The sequence below is a fragment of the Meriones unguiculatus genome, chromosome 10 (genome assembly GCF_030254825.1).
Source record: "Meriones unguiculatus strain TT.TT164.6M chromosome 10, Bangor_MerUng_6.1, whole genome shotgun sequence".
Lineage (NCBI taxonomy): Eukaryota > Metazoa > Chordata > Mammalia > Rodentia > Muridae > Meriones > Meriones unguiculatus.
In genome coordinates, this window is record NC_083358.1 from 74,462,516 (window position 1) to 74,479,613 (window position 17,098).

The following is a 17,098-nucleotide window of genomic DNA, read 5'->3' on the forward strand; positions in this document are numbered from 1 at the left end:
CTCCTATGCCCCTCTCCAAGTCACATACATACACACACATACACACCATACAAGTCATATTGCTTAGGATTTGCTTGAAAAATTACATCTTGCATGTTAATTCTGTTCTTGGTCATGCTAACCGCAATGGGCACAATGGGCAGAGAAGTGGCGAGCCAAGAGTGAAAAGGACAGAGGACAGAAGGAGAGTAACCCCTACCCGTCTCTCTGCGAGGCCTCACTGGCACCTTGTCTTTTGGAATCCCATCCCCAATTATGCAACTCTTACATTATTAAGTAGGGATCAAAAGTCGATTGCTCTCTTACACAAAACCACCCTTTCTGGAGAGAACATTCACTACTTAAGGACAAAAGGGGTAAGAAGAAAAAAAAAATAATTATTGGGCATATTTAGACAAGTATAACATTGCTTTTATAATTTGTGACAAAACTGAAATAATCCATGTATGTGAGGAAGAAAAACATATCATCACCTTTTTTAAATTAATTTGTATTTATACTTTTTAACTAGAATTAAAGACTTTAATAGTATAATTCACAATCAAATTAAGTTGTGGACTCAGTTGTGCCAGACTGATTATAGCATGAACAAGGAATGTTAAATTGGGTGGGTTGGGTTGGATTCTATGACCCTGGGGCAAACCTGCTGGCAGTGTTTTCAGGGTATGGGATGAAGGACATGGCCTTCACTAGCATAATAAGCAATGTCCTCTAGTGCACTGAGAAACTCGGGGAGCTTGCTTGCTATGTGATGAGGATTCTTCCATGAGCTCAAACTTCTGGATGTTGCCCTAGATAATGTGACTTTAGAATAGCAAAGGATGGATGACAGCAGTTACTCACTGGAGTCGGTGTGTATATATTCCCTGTAATAGCAATATGGCCAGAGTGATAAATGAAATGGCCTTTGCCTGTGGGAATCTGTATCAGTGGCTAATAGACTATCTTATTCCTACAGACAAGAGGTGTGGGCAGCCAATGAGAGCGTAACCTGACCTGTGTAATGATAAAAATTCCAAAGCTGGTAAACAGAAGACCAATGTCAAGCATCATACTAGAACATGATAACTTAATAGTTAACTAGCTATACAGCAGACAAGAAAGTTTAGTACGGAGACAAGAACATCCCATACATATTAGGTTGTGCCCCCAAAGAGACCTACAGTGGTTTTCTAAGGTGACATGGGAAAAAAAATACAATGGCCAGCTCCTTTGAGAATTGGATGAAATATCAGAGTAACACTGACACTCTATATAGTAAACTATCATTTGCTGTTTAAGCTTGTTGAAAGTGGACTTTGCGGGTGAGGAGGCCCTCCCTTACCTCAGGCTCCAAGCATGTTTGTTTAAAGTAACCGCCTGACCTGTGCAAAGTAGAATCTCAAGAGAGTAGTTTTGATTTGCATTTCTAAACTACCTGTCCTGGGGCGGGCTGGACCCCTACTCTGTAACAAGGCGGGTGAGATGGTATGTGGCCAATGGTATGAAAAACACTGCATCCTTGAGAATACATGTGCTGTTGTTTATCCTGCGTGTGAAGTGGGGACAGGAAATGAGAAGTCTCTCCCCTGGGAGTTCTATCTTGCTGACTCAGCAGGAATTCCCCCAGTGGATGACTGCTGGATGCCATAATCGTAGTCTAACGGTGTCCTCTGTAGGGGTTTGCATGGCATGTCTTCCCCATATTTCATGCCTTTGCTCCTAGCCGGTGACACTGTCTGGGGAGGCTTCGGAGGTGTGGCCGTGCTGGGGAAAGTAGGACACTGCGGGCAGGATTTGAGAGTTCAAAGACTCATACAAGTGCAGTTCAGGATATCAGCTCTCAACTGCTCTGCTGATGCTGCCGCCACTCGGCTCCACGATCATGGACTCTAAAACTCTGAAGCCATAAGCCTTAAATAAACTCTTTCTCCTACAAGCTGCTTTGGTCATGGTGTCTTATCACAGCATCAGAAAAGTAGCCAACACATCCCCTTTGTTTGTTCTATCAAGCCCCTCCTGTCAGTGCCGGATTTGATGACGTTTTGCTCCCTGTCGCTTCTATCAGCCGCTTGCAGTTTGTCCTTTCATTTTTGCTGGCTACATACTTAATAAACCCACTTATTTAAAAGCTAAAAGTATAGCTATCATAGATTATCCTCCAGAACATACAGAACACGTAGGGAGTCTGAGTTCTTCAGTCCTTGACATTGGCTAGTGTTACGGCTCCCTTTCCCTTGGGCCTTTCAGTGCACCGCATTGCCCGGCTACCGCAAGCCTGCACTGTCGCCACTGCTTCTCTGCTGCCACTGTCCTGCTTCTGCTGTCACCACTACAACCCTGCTACTCTGATAGCTCCAGATCCTCAGGCTCTGCCACCGCCTCCGCTGACCCCACTCCTGCCACTTCTTTCTTCAGGTTAAGCTCAACCTGCTCTATAAAAATTAAGCAAGAAAAAAAAAACCTTCAAGAGGAAACATTGTTTGGCTCTAATGCTGTTAGCGCTAAGGTGGGCAGTGGAGGGGGTTGTTCCGTGGCCAGGTCACGAAGTGAACCCCCTGCTCAGATAGCCAGGAAAGAGCTGCCGGCACTAATCAGGGAGGAGCTTCCTGCAAATGAAGGATTCCGTTTACACCAATCACAGCGCCAGTCACAACAGCGCTAGACCAACCCCAGGAGAGTGCATGCCCTCTGACCTGGGGTAAATGGCTATAGGAAAGTTCTAGTCATGAATGGAACCGAACCCTCTGGACTTTTGTGCTCCAGGGCTAAGCATTTCCAGCTGTTCTGAAGCTCTCCAGGTACCTGGAGAGCATTCAAGGTGGCTCATGCTGGCATAAAGACAGACCAGGCATCTGCCTGACTGACAGTCTTTTCTTTAATCAAGAGAGCAAGTGTGCCGGGGAAGAGTGTTAACACTGTCAGGAAGCCAAATCACACCATCCTCTGACATGTCTGCCTACAGGAAAATAAAAAAGTCAGAAGGAACACATATATAGAACTCATTAACATCGCTATTGATTTTAGCAGTACTTAACAATGTTCAGCACCCTTCCAGTGCCCAGGGAAGAGATAGGTCCCCCTAATTTGGCTCACATTTTAGATATGAAGAACAGCTACAGACTGAAATATGAATAACGGAAAATAACCCACAAGGCCTGAATATGTCTGTAATGTAACAGATGTTCCGTAGTGGACAATCTGTCCTGGCTTCTTTGCTGTTGCTGCCATAAACACTATGATCAAAAGCAACTTGGGAACATAAGGTTCATCAGCCTCAGATGTCCCGATCCCAATCCATCACTCAAGGATGTCAGAGGAGGAGCTCAAGCAGGAACACACATAAGCCATAGAGGAGCACTGCATCTGGACTGCTCCATGGCTGGCTTGGCCTGCTTGCTTGCTTTACTTTCTTTTCCTTTTTCGTTCTTTCATTCTTCCTTCCTTCCCTCTTCCCTCCCTTCCTTCCTTTTTTCCTTCCTTCCATTGATTTACTTACTTTGCATTACATAGGGATCATAGCCCTCCTCCTGCCCCTCCTCTCAGTCCCACCCTCCCTCTTCCTGCTAAACCCTCTCCCCTACTCTTCAGAAAAGGGGAGCCCCTGCCCTACCAACCCACCCCAGCATAGCAAGTCACATCAGGACTGAGCACATCCTCTTCCCCTGTGGCCTGGAGAGGCAGCCTTCCAGGGGAAAGTGATCAAAAACAATGGCAACTGAGCCCACGTCAGCAACAGCCCCTTCACCCCTTACCCCTTACCAGGGAACCCATATGAAGCCTGGGCTGTCCATCTGCTACATCTCTGTAGGGGGCCTAGGTCCAGTCCATGTATGGTCCTTGGTTGGTTCAGCCTGCTTTCTCTCCCCAACCCCCCCCCCTTTTTTTTACTTAAGACTTTATTTTGGTCTTTTGAGACAGGGTTTATCTGTATAGCCTTGAGCCTTGACTGTCCTGGACTCGCTTTGTAGACCAGCCTGGCCTCGAACTCACAGAGATCCACCTGCCTCTACATTCCCGAGTCCTGGGGAGCCCACAGTGGATTGGGCCCTCCTGTGAACTAGGAAATGCCCCCCCCCAACTTGCAGGCAGGTCAATCTGATGCAAGCATTTTTCTCAACTGAGGTTTCTTAGCTAGCTTGAATAAAGTTAAAACTAACCAGCATGCAACTGATTCTCAATTGCATGTCACCCGGCAACAGCCATGGCAGCCGCTTTCTAACATCATGGCTTTTCTTCTTTGACCACAGGCTTTCTCTGACACCTTTGAAGTATGCTCAGCTTTAAGCAGGTACAACACAGAAATAGGGGGAAATAGTCATCTCCTGAAATCTCATCCAGTAAAAAAGGACTGGTAGTCAGTAAAGATTCCAGAGTCTTCACCAGCACATGGGATGGTTTTGTTCTACTTGGTCTCTCCACATCAATACGGTGTCACAGCTAACCCCATCATCTTTGGCCAACCCATCTTTCTTTTTTTTTTTTTTTTTTTCAATGCAGTTTATTCAGGAACATTGAACAATCCTCGGACCCCGGGGAAAGCCAGCCCACAGCTTAAATAGCCTCTGGGTAGCCAACCCAGGCGTGCCACGGGGGCAATGCAGATAGGTCCACATACATGGAAGCAAGCCAGATCCTCGGCCTTAGCCAAATGTGGAGTTGTTCGTGACAGAGAGCACTCACCATCGGGAAGGTGGAAGGCGGAAACCAGCTCCATCTTTAAGGCATAGCATTCCGCAGCTCTCTACAGTTCCCCCTTTTTGTTTTAGACACATCAGGCAAGAGTAGAGGTCTGATCTCTGATATTAGAAATAAATTGGGACTTTGTACAGATGTTCATTTAGGTGTCATCCACCCAAAGAGCATCAGACCCGTCCGATACCTTTTTCTCAGAGGCGGGACCTGGGGCATCAACCCGCATGCAATCAGACATGCTCTTCTCTGGGTCCAAAGCGGCTGACCCTGAGTGCAGTGCTTAGCCTCGCATCCTGAGCATAACATTTTAGCTTTTTATGGTATCCAACCATGCTTGGGGAGAATGTCCTGCTTCAATGGCTGTAAAGGCCTGAATGATCATGGCTGCATCACACTGTTGTGAGACCCTAATCTTGCATATATACCACAGACAAACCAAGGAGACCAACACCAGAAGGCCTGCTAACAATCCCATGCCCGCCCATTCCTTCAGATGATTCATGGCTGCAGCAATCCATGTTGATAATCCTGCGGCTAGTCCTTCGTCCACTCTGGTAGAATTTACTGTGACAATGGCCACTCTCAGCTGCTCCATCGTAGTATCGAATTCTCCAGTCCAATTACCTAAAATATAGCTCGACAATTGTTTAGACAGATTTGCAGCGCAGGAAAAATTCTCATGTTGTATGCTAGTGACACAAAGTCCAGCATACTTTCATTGACAGCCAGGTTGAGCGATTTGCCATAGGGTATCAATTTGCTCCTGCAAGAGGTCAATCCTCTGATTGAACACCACCAAGTTTCCTTTTAGTTGAGCATTAATTCCTTTATGTACAACTAAGGCATGAGCTACATTGGCTAAATGATTATTCAGGGTCTGAGCAGTCTTCCCAGTATGACTCATGGCTAATGCCCTGGTGGTAGCTCCAACAGCCATCATTGAGATGGTAGTAACAATGGTGGCTGTAGTTCCAAGATCCCTTTTCTGTCTGAAGAGAGTCATAGCTTGAGGGGCATCAATGGGCACAGGCACCCAGTGGGGCATGCGAGTAACCAGGGCATACCTAAATTTACTAGCATTCCAGCATTGGGCAAAAAAGCAAGTATCATTACCACAATTACTTGGCTCTATCTGGCTAATAATGAATAAAAATGGGGGATATAGACAAACAGGTATGGGCTTATAGGAAATATTATGAGAAGCCTTAACCCCTCGTTGGAACATCCTGCGTCAGTTCTAGAACTAGCAGTGGTGGTGTCCGCGGTCTGAGTAGGTTCAGGAGACCATTGCCCCCAGGGGCGAGACGTGCTCCATGCCAATTGACTAACTCCATGTTTTCCTCCAATTTTGAAAGTCATTTAAGGTTCTTAAATTATTTTTTTCCCTTTTTTCTTAAATTTGTCATCAATTACACTTTATTCATTCTGCATCCCCCCATAAGCCCCTCCCTCCTCTCCTCCCAATCCCACCCTCCCTCCTCCCTCTGCTTGCATGCCACTCCCCAAGTCCACTAATAGGGGAGGTTCTCCTCTCCTTTCTGATCTTAGTCTGTCAGTTCACATCAAAAGTGGCTGTATTGTCCTCTACTGTGGCCTGGTAAGGCCCCATCTTTCATTATTGCTCTCTCCTCACTTTTGTTTACTGCAGTGTTTCTTGCTATCACTTTCTACACACAGCCTACTTCCAAATCTTCTGTCAGGTCTTATTTGGGAAAAGCAAGATGAAAACATACTGATGGCTTAATAATATTGCCTTGAGTGTGTGCGAGTTAAAATAAAATACATAATAGTAGTATAAATTTAGGTGGCTTCACAAAATGTTTTATGATCTTCCAATTATCTGAGAAGACAAAAAAACTATCATCTCTAAAATGGTTGTTACAGTTTAATTACTACATGTTTTCACTTGGGCTTTGGATGCTGGAATAAACTGATCTCGTAGAAGAGAATGAAATAGAATGAAAAAGAAAAGAGGAAAGAGACAGACATACTGTGTCATAAAACAGAAAGGGGAGATGAGTTCTGATTCTTTAAGGTACAATAGAATCACTACAGTCAATAGCAATTCATGACATATAGATGAAAGACGTTTATAAGGCTCACAACACATAGAAATGACAAATGGGAAATGGCATGCTAATTCTCCTGACTTAATCCTTACACATTATACAATGTATCAAGTTATCATGCTGTACCTCATAGATATATATTAATACTGTGTCAACTGCAATTTTTTTTCAAAAAAGAAGATATGTATTTTCTGAGCTAAAATCTGAACTATAATAAGGACAGCAAGAATATAAGAGATGCAAGATAATGTTTTATTAAAACATAATGCATAAACTTAAATATATAAGCAATAACTTTAAAAGCAACTGACCTTAAAAAAACAAATTACAAAAATCACTAGGAAAGAAGATATATCGATTTACTTGATACAAAACAAACTGTCTTTGCCTGGATTCCCCAGAAGACAAAGCTGAATCAGAAACATATGCGCAGTTTCAGTGAACAGAAATGAAAGGAAAGGGATATGATTCAGAGGAACAGAAACAATAAGAGGTGAACTAAGAAGACACTGCCATTGTCTTAGGGAAGGAGAAAATTAGTGGGCTGAGAAAGTACTAACCATAGAGGTAAAATTTGACGAGCTGTCTTATATTAACACTGGATCTGAAATGCATGTTTATTGAAATGCAGCCTTAAAGAATAAAATAGCACAAAAGACCTGTTTTTCTTTATTTTCTCTGTATGAGTGTTCTGCTTGCATGTATGTGTGTTCGCCCTGTGCATGCCTGTTGCCTAACAAAGGAGTCCAAAAGAGGATATCAGATTCCCTTGAACGAAGTTACTCATGGCTGAGAGCAGCCATGTGGGTGCCATGAACCTGGGTCCTCTTGAAGACCAGTTGGTGTTCTCATGGGCTGTCTCTCTGGCTCCAAGATATACTTTCAAGAGGCTGCAACTCTGTAGCAGAATCTGCATGGTACTTTGTAGGAGGAGGCAGGGTAGACATTTTCACAATCTCGGACCACTTTCCAGACTGAACGCATCGCTCGCTTTCCTGCCATAGTGGAGTTTCACTGGTGGGAGTTTCACTGGCGTTTTGATTTCTTTTGCTTTGCAAGCTGCCAAAGACGACTTTCCTCCAGCTAGGTCTCAAATGTTCAGCCCAAGAGCACATTTAGATGAGCACCCACCACTTAATCCATCTAGCCCAGAGACTGTTTAATTCATATCTTGGCAGAGGGAAAAAAAAAATCAAAAAAGCACTCAGGGACTTTGTATCTGTGCATCTAAGCTTCTTACCAGATGAACTTTCCCAAGAAAGTGAAGACCAAGCTGTCATTGGAAACAAGCATGAAACTGAAGAAAGTGTTAACACTCAAGGTCGGCAAAGTCAGTAGAAGGTGCCTGGTGAACAAGGCAATGGGCTCAGCTCGAGCGGCAGCAGTTCACCAGATGAGCAGTCACATCTATGCCCTGATGATGCTGACTCCAACCAGCTCTCTCCAGAAACACTAAACTCTAATGCTGTCCCCGTGGCACCACAGTGTACATGACACCAATGAATCCTGTCCCAGAATGTTCTGAAATTATACCTCAACTGCAGAATGTAGTTTCCACTGCAAATCTGGCCTGTAGATTAGATCTGATAAAAATAGCTCTGAATGACAAAAAACAAAGAATATAACCCAAAGAGATTTGGTGCAGCCATAATGAGGATCCAAAAGCCAAGGACAATAGCCTTCATATTAGCTCTGGGAAAGTGGTCTGAACAGGAGCCAAAAGTGAAGAGTCTTGACTGGCAGCGAGAAAGTACGCCTGTATGGTGCAGAGATTCTCAGTCAGACTCCTCAGTTTTAAAATTCAGAACGTGGTTGGAAGCTGTGATGTGAAATTTCCCATCAGGCTGGAGATTTTGGAGCTAACCTACTGGCAGTTCAGTAGTTATGAACCTGAACTCTTTTCTGTCTTTATTTATAAGATGGTAAAACCACAGGCTGTGTTGCTCATCTTTGCATCCGGAAAAGTTGTGTTGACAGGTGGCAAAGAAAGTTCTGAGATCTTGGAAGCATTTGAAATCATGTGTCCTATTCTAGAAAGCGTTGAAGTCTGACTGTATCACTGGGCTTCTAGTAATGGTTTGGATATATGCTGAAGCACAGCAGAGAAAGAGCTGGTTTCTTCTATACATGACTCTAGAAGTCTCCCCTGTTTTCTAGCAGCCACTGGCCTCTGTTATTATTAATAGATTATGGTTTTTGCTTGATTTTTGCCTTATTTGGCAACAAGGTTGGCTATGTAGCCCAAAGTGCAGTTTGATTTATTATAGGATGATTCTGTATAAATAGCCATGATTTAAAAAAAAAAAAAATGAAACTTCTTGCTCAAAAAGGGAATAAAATAGCAGAGCATGAGGTGAGAAGGGATATTTTAAACATATATAAACTGTAAAGAAGTTTCATTATATCTACAAACACACTTCTATACATGTATGGAACTCCTTGGTACTAATGAGAAAAATAACAGAAGACAGGTCAATGCAAAAATAACCTGAAGAGCTGAAGACGTGCTTCGAAAATGCCAAAAGGTCAATAACCAACATCATGAGCATCAAAATTAACCCAAAATACAATAGATTATCATCAGTATCTCAGATGTATGTCCCTGACAGTTCTGAGGCGCGATACACATACAGATCAACAGTTCTTTTCGTGAAAGCATACGTTTGTCTGCAACATCACCTACTACAGCTGGAAATCCATACTCTTCACTCCTACTCAAAAGAAGCACATACACATATGACCCAAGAGACATGGACAAGAATCATCCCAGAACTGAGCTCACAAGTTATGCAAGGAACAGGCAAATGATGATGTTTTCCTGTGCTGGCTTGCAAGGCACTCTGGTCAACAATGTGGAATCCATAAAATATTCAAAAAGAGGTAAATTGGTTATTTAGAGAATCATTATTGTATCATACTTTACAAAAAAAAAAGGCAAAAACAAGATTTCCGTTAAAAAATAATACAAGTTCTCTTTTGGGAAGAGACTGTAGTTAGTGGATGGGGGACCTGTTTATAAGCCATTAGTAATGTTCTATTCCTCGTCTGAATTGGTGATTACACAATCTAGCCTACACTAATGGGCTGAGCTACACATTTGTGTTCTGTATATATTTCTTTTTTAACAAAATAGAAGGTTTTAAGAATGCAGATGTGCAGGACAATTCAGAATAAAACAGCCTCAAAAGAAATCTGCTGTTCTTTTTCTTAATCCACCTTGGGTTTGTAGTCACAGACTCACTTCAGAGTGCTAAGCTGCCAATGTGTTAGCCATTTGGTTAGAGTGGGGTCTACTTTGTTGCTGTAAGACAAACGCAACTTCAAGGATGTATGAATTACACTCAAGTCCTCTGCCCCAACCTTCCTCCATGTGTTGTCACTGTACCATCAAGTGCAATCTGGAGCCTAATAAACACTTCCTCCCTCTTTATCTTCACTGCTTAACTTCCAACATTATCTTCCCAGAAGACAATCGCTCATGAGCAGTGTGGCCATTGTCTTCTTACTGCTATGAGGCATGATTCGAAGCTTCTTTTCAACATTCCTAATGGCCTCCTAGTGGTGATGATCACTTGCATGCCCGTGACACTGTCCATGTACCGCTTTCTTAAAAGTCATGATAGCCAACAGCTCCAAGTCCAATTATTCTTTTAGGAGTTTTTGTATTTTTCATACTCAATCTCTCTGTAGAGACAATACTTTTTTTTTTCATGTTGAGTCTCCAAGGAACAAATCAAATTATCCTTTTCTTGTGCATAAACTCTAATAGTTTTCCTATGGAACAAAGAACAAATGTCATAAGCATGTGTTTAAGGACTGCCAAGATCCAGCCTCACTCTTTTCCTCTCAGCTTCATTTTCAAAGAGAATTACACTCTCTGAGAACTCGCCCTCTTCTGAGTGAAAAGCAGTGCAGTTCTCTTACATCACTGGCTTGACTTTTATAAACTTGCATTCTTCGAGCTACCCGATAATCCAAGTAACAAAACAAGCATCTAACAGGAAATCAAGTCAAATTTAAGCAATCATTAGAGTTTGTATTAGCATAATCCACAACTATAACAAAGAGAAGTTGTTTTGTGTAAAGGATAAAAAAAAATAGTAAGGTAAATATGTCTACCATAGCACCAACATTAAAATACATGTTGACTCTATTGCCAATGGAATAAAATCAGAAAAGGAATGAAGTTGTATGACTGCTTGAAAAGGAGAACTTAGCTTTCTCCAGTGGAGTCACTGGGCAGACAAACCACACGTAAGGATAGGCCCCATACTTAGCCATAGATGGTCAGCACAAAAGGAACAGTGTTTTATGAGATTTTTGTTACATTCACATTGTTGTTTGGGGAGGGAGGTATTTTTTACCCTACTGGTCCTTTTGCTTGTATATTACAGTTTCCTATTTTTGTGCTTTTATGGTGTATGGGTGAATGTGTGTGTGTGTGTGTGTGTGTGTGTAGTGTATGTGTGTGTTTCATGCTTTTTCTTTGTTTTTATTCTGGTTTCTTAGTTTTCTTGTTTGTTTTCTAAAAAGAGACAGGAAGAAGGTACGGAGTTGGATGGGTGGGGAGATGGGAAGGATCTGGGAGGAGATGAGGGAGGAAAAATGATAATCAGAATATAGTGTATGGAAAAATTTTTTCAATGAGAAAAGAATGAAGTCAGATATTAGAAACCAAAAGACATGCTTTCTTTGTTTATACATAATATATTTGCCCATCAAAGATTAGAATCAACCGAAAAGTCAGAATTAACTAGCAAAGTGATCAAGTGTCTAGACAGAAAATCAATATATAAATATATTAATACTTTCTTATAGGCCAACTTTAAAACATAATGAAAATTGTTTGTAACAGCAGCAAAAACTTAAAATTATCCAAGAAAACTACTTTAACTATATATATATATATATATATAATTGTGGGGGGGGGGGAGTAATATTTCACAGAAATCTAACTTTTTTCAGAGAGATTCTGAGTATGTGAAACACCATTCTTGGAAGACACTATAATTTTAAGAAAGGCACAGAAAGCAGAAGCAACAGCAATCAATGGTACTCTCTCAAACTAAGAAGCGGCTGTGCAGCAAAGGAAATATTCAGAGGAGTAGGAGGACAGCCTACAGAATAGAAGAAAAGGTTTTGCAAACTATCTGTCTAATCAAAGATTAATCTACATGGAACTCAAGAGACTTCACGATGAAAAATGAATGATCCTATTTAAAATAGTAAAGACTGCCAGTTGACATTTCTTAAAGGAAAAAAAAAAAATGAGTGGCAAATAACTGTGTGAAAAAATACAGTCTGCATCGTTACCTGTCATGGAAATGCCTGTTCAGAGCATAATGAGTCATCAACTTACCCCAGTTAGAATAGTTATCATTAATGGTTATGGAAAAGTAAGAAAAGTTTTTTTCAAAAGAAAAAAAGAATGAGAACCTTGCAGACATACAGTGGGGATGTCTCTGTATGCCCATGTTCACTGCAGCCTGATTCAAAATAGCTAAGATATGGAGTAAACCTAGGTTCTCACAGATGGAATAACATATAAATAAATTGCAGTAGAAATTCCCAACTGAACACCGCTACATCATAAAAGAATAAAATCACGCCATTTTCAATAAAGTATATGAAGGAAGAGACACTGAGCTAAATGAAATAGATTAGACACATATAGTGTGTCCTCTCTCAAGTGCAGGGCTTAACGTTTTTATAAATGTAGAATAAAAGATTCCGGATAAAGCCAAGATCTTTAAGCTTTCTATTGTATTACTCAAAATGACTCAGAAATGAAAAAATAAACTTGCCTAAAAAAAATAAGTTTCCTAACTTAAGAGGCACCATAAGGAAAGCCAATTGGGCAAGAAACTAGGAAGTAGTTGCAGGACAAATACAATGGCCTGAACATCCATTAGTTTTTAAAGTTGCACAAAGTCAACAGATTTTAAAATGGGCAAACTGAGGTTTCCAAAATGAATGCAGAATGCAATCCATGTGTCTTTCAATAGCAAATGACTTCATCCCAAATAATTATTTCAAAATGTTTAAAATATCAACAAGATATATATTTTAACATACATTAACATAGTTTTTTGAGAAAACTAAATTAATAAAGTTTGACGCTTTTCAGGATAGGGTTTTAATTTTAAACATAAAATATATAAATAAAATTAGAAACGAACAAATCTATACTAAACCTATAAATGTTTTCAAGATGCAAAAACATTTAAATGAACCAAAAGGGTTTTTTTATTTCTATGTTTTATTTTTAGTTACAGTTTATTAACTCTGTATCCCAGCTGTATCCCGCTCCCTCATTCCCTCCCAATCCCACCCTCCCTCCTTCATCTCATCCCTGCCCCTTTCCAAGTCCACTGATTGGGGAGGACCTCCTCCCCCCAAAAGGGTTTTAAATGAAAAGTCTATCTGACCAATGCAGGAAGCAAAGTTCAAGACAAGGACTTTGGGGACAAGGGGACACTCTCATATGAACTTCACTGCAGAGCAGACACACTCAGTAAAGCTGTCCCCTGAGAACGAGACATCCTTTGGGGCAGCAGGTTCCCCTATAATATCTCTCTTCAAAATAATATGTTTTAGGTTCTTATCTGATTTCCAAATAAATTATAGCAGCTTTCCCAAATATAAAAATTTTGGGAGAGGTTCATAAAAATTTTGATCAAAAGAACTGATCCTAGTTCTTGGGAACGTTTACGGCTAGGAGCACAAATCACATTATTTTACTATGCCAGACCTTAATGAAATCACTGAAGTCATGAAAGGAAAAAAACAAATGCTGTAACATTTATTTTCTTGGAAATTATTATTCTGGTCACTAAAGTACTATAATTTGTAAAGAGAATATTTATTGAAAAGACCAACAATGAAATACATGGTCCTCTGTAGTTCCTGACTACCTTACTTTCCTACCCTATAAAGTTTTAAACACAATTACACCCTTTTCCAAGTTGGAAACAAACTTACTACCTTGCACCAGCTATTTCTAAGTTAATTTCCACCAGAGAAATGTACAGGTCTAGAGAAAAACATGCTTGAGAAGCTACAACAGAAAAAAAGTTTTTCAATTCTTTCTTTAACATGTAATTAATGGGTGTGTTCTAATCTATGCCACTTCCTTATTCCCACTGATCTGACGTCTTCATTGATGACATAATTGTGTCACATTCATTAAATGAGTTAGTAAGCATTTACTAAGTACTATGCCTCATGGTATTGGTAATTGCAGAAGATACAATAATGATAAGCCTGGAAAGTCCCTAATGTACAAAAGTTAAGTTTTATGGGAAGACAGTTAGTAAGAAAGCAGGAAGTAAATCAGCAAGAACACTGTCTTACACCATGCAGGCTGTCATAGGCTGTGCTTATAAAGCTGGGTGGATCATAGATCACAGAAGTTTGTTTCTTGTAGTTCTAGAACTGAGAAAGACCAAGGCATCTGCAGATACATCTGGTGAAGGTCTTATGACCTCTCACCCTGGATTTGCATAGTCAGAGAGGCAGGTCTCTAATACACAGGCATTAACCCCATTCATAAAGCCTGCCCATGTGACCTTGTTACCTGTCCAGCCCCAGGGGTTGAGATTTCAACACATTTTTGAGAAGATGCACACATTATTACATTGCAAGCATCTAATTCAAATGTCAGAATAGGTAGTCTATATTAAAAAAAAAAAAAAAATGGTGCAAGTCTTAGGAGACACTAAAGCCTTGGAAAATATCAGCTATTTTTCTTCTTTTAAGAGGGTGGGACAGGACTAGAGGAGGGACAGGGGGGTGGGAGAGTGGGACCTGGAGGAGATGAGGGAAGGGGCTTCAGCCAGAATATAAAGTAAATAAATTGTAATAAATAATAATAATAATAAAATATTTACTATGATAAGAAGAGGGTGGGACAGTGGGACCGGCAGAAAGGAGGTAGGGGTGCATTCAATGTGTGAAGTGAATATGTATTTTTATAAAATAAAATCAAAATGTTCTTAACATGTAGTGTGCGAACCTCTTCAAGGCATATGAAAATGCTGCATGCTTATGTGTAAATCTTTGTAAGTTCCCCAGCTTGGAGAGAGGATCATGCTCATTCATGCTTGTGCTCTGAGCTCTCCGGAATGCATCGTGCACTGCAGAAGAACATAAAAAGCATTTACTTAACTGAGCCCAGCAATACTTACCTGAAGAAAAAAAGTCTCCTCTGATTTAGTCAGAATGACATAAAAAGATCGACGACAATACGGGCGTGTTACAACGTGGAAGAGTTTGGAGCAGGCTCGCTGCAACCAAATGAGGAAGATTGATGACGCAGGAACAATGAGAGCGCCAAACGAATAAAGAAAGAAGTGCCAGGGAATACGTGACGGTCCAGTGTTTCAACTTACCATCTTTCCCACTGCTTCTTCAACTTCATCCATAGCTCCAGAAAGGAATATGGGACTTGGCCATATCTACTGAGAGATGCAAAGTGATCCACACCCAGCTAGTTCAATCCAGGCCTTTCTCTGCAGGTTTGAAATCAAGATGTTGAGGTGGCTGTCTATGGGGGGGGGGAGAGCATTAAGAGCCAAAGTTAGGCCCATCCACAGGCAAAAAGTTCTGCACTATATAACAGCAGCAAAATCCATCAGCATATGTGTCCATGTGGCAGAGCTGTGCAGTCACAAGCAGAGATAGAGGGAGTCAAGAGAGCTATTACCTGCCATGGCATCCTCACTTGTGACTTCTGTTACACCACCTTGCTGTGATTCACCCTAAGATACCTTCATCTTTCATCATGATCCTTTCTTTATCCTTAGATTTGTTCTCCATGACCTAAAAATCTGAACTCCTAATGAAGGAATATTTCAGTGGAGAATGGTATCTTAGGAGGGTACCATCCAGTGGGATCATAAATGTAAATTGAGTATGCCATCTTAAAATTTTTGAGCCACATTTGAAAGAGTCAAGTGAAAATAATTTGAGTTGATTTTATTTAGGCCAGTAAGGTCAACATATGGGCAGTTCAGGAAGCAAATTAGTTACTATTCTGGTCACTGTGGCAAATGCCTCATAAGAAACAACTTAAAAGAGGGTGGGCTGATTTGGCTTAGAGTTTAAGAAGGGATGCAGTGAACCGTGGTGGCAGGGAAACAAAAAAGCCCAACCACACCATCACATTGTGTCTATAAACAAGCAGCAGAGAATAGACAGGAAGTGGGACCGGTCCATAAAATCTGGAACTCCGCCCTCTAGTGAGGCACTTTCTCCCAAAAGACTGGTGCCATTGGCACATAGATTTGTTTTAGTTTTTTTGAGGAATCGCTGTGATGATTTGCATGGTGGTTGCACTAATTTGCTTTTCAACCTGAAGTGTTTGTGGTTCCCCTTTGTCCTCATCCTTACCAGTGTTTTAATTTGGTGTTTGTTTTGGTTTTGTCTTTTTAATGGTTGCCATCTCTCTAGGGAGAGATGAAATCTCAATGATTTAATTTGCATTCCCCTGATGGCTAGTGATGTCGGATATTTTCTCATGTTTATTAGCTATTTGTATTTCATCATTTAATAATATCGGGAAATTTTACTGAATTATTTGAGTTATTGTTCTTTGCGGGGGCACACATGTGTGTGTTAGGGTATGCATGCATGTGTGTACACATATAGGTAGAAGCCAAAGGTCAATCTCAAGAGTCATTTTTCAGTTGCTACATAACTTGTTTCAAGAGCCCACATTTCACATTTATTTTGTTAAATGTGATGATCAGGAACAATAAATTGTTCTAAGTAGGAATATTATTAGAATTATCTTAATTTATAATAAAATATTTCAGGTATATTTTGATATATGTAGATGTCATATAAAGTATATTTAACTAAAAGTGCATATTTCTAATGTTTTACTTATTTTGTAATCTTTATAAACCTTATAAGTTTCTCAATCTTGTTAGCACTCATTAACATTAACAAACTAATAAACACCCAGAAACAAAAACTAGAATAATAAATTATATTTTAAATATGTCATATGAGAAACTGAAAGAATTAGCATGAATAAATTCATCTCCTCTTTTCAAAGAAAGATATCACTAATACACAGAGTGTAAAAATACTTTTTTCACAGAACCTACAAATTCTCTCCAAGTTTATACATCTCATATCTACCTTAATTTATTACAAAATTGTTATTAAAGCTTCTCAAATGCAAGCAGAAGGCTACTTTTTAGAAATAATAGGTCCACAGAATTAGAATATTGGGAATGTGTGGCTAGGAAGACAAAAAAGGTTAACCAATGCTCAACAATTCATGAAAGAGGTGAATAGTCTTCACTTTTACTAAGTTGCTTCTAATAGAAGAGCTGGTTCAATACTCT

The 17,098-nt window shown here is 40.4% G+C and overlaps 1 pseudogene; it reads left to right on the plus strand.

Moving 5' to 3' along the window:
• The first annotated feature begins 879 nt into the window (after positions 1-879).
• LOC110566325 (TATA box-binding protein-like 2) lies at positions 880-10,763 on the plus strand (annotated as a pseudogene).
• Positions 10,764-17,098: the final 6,335 nt, after the last annotated feature.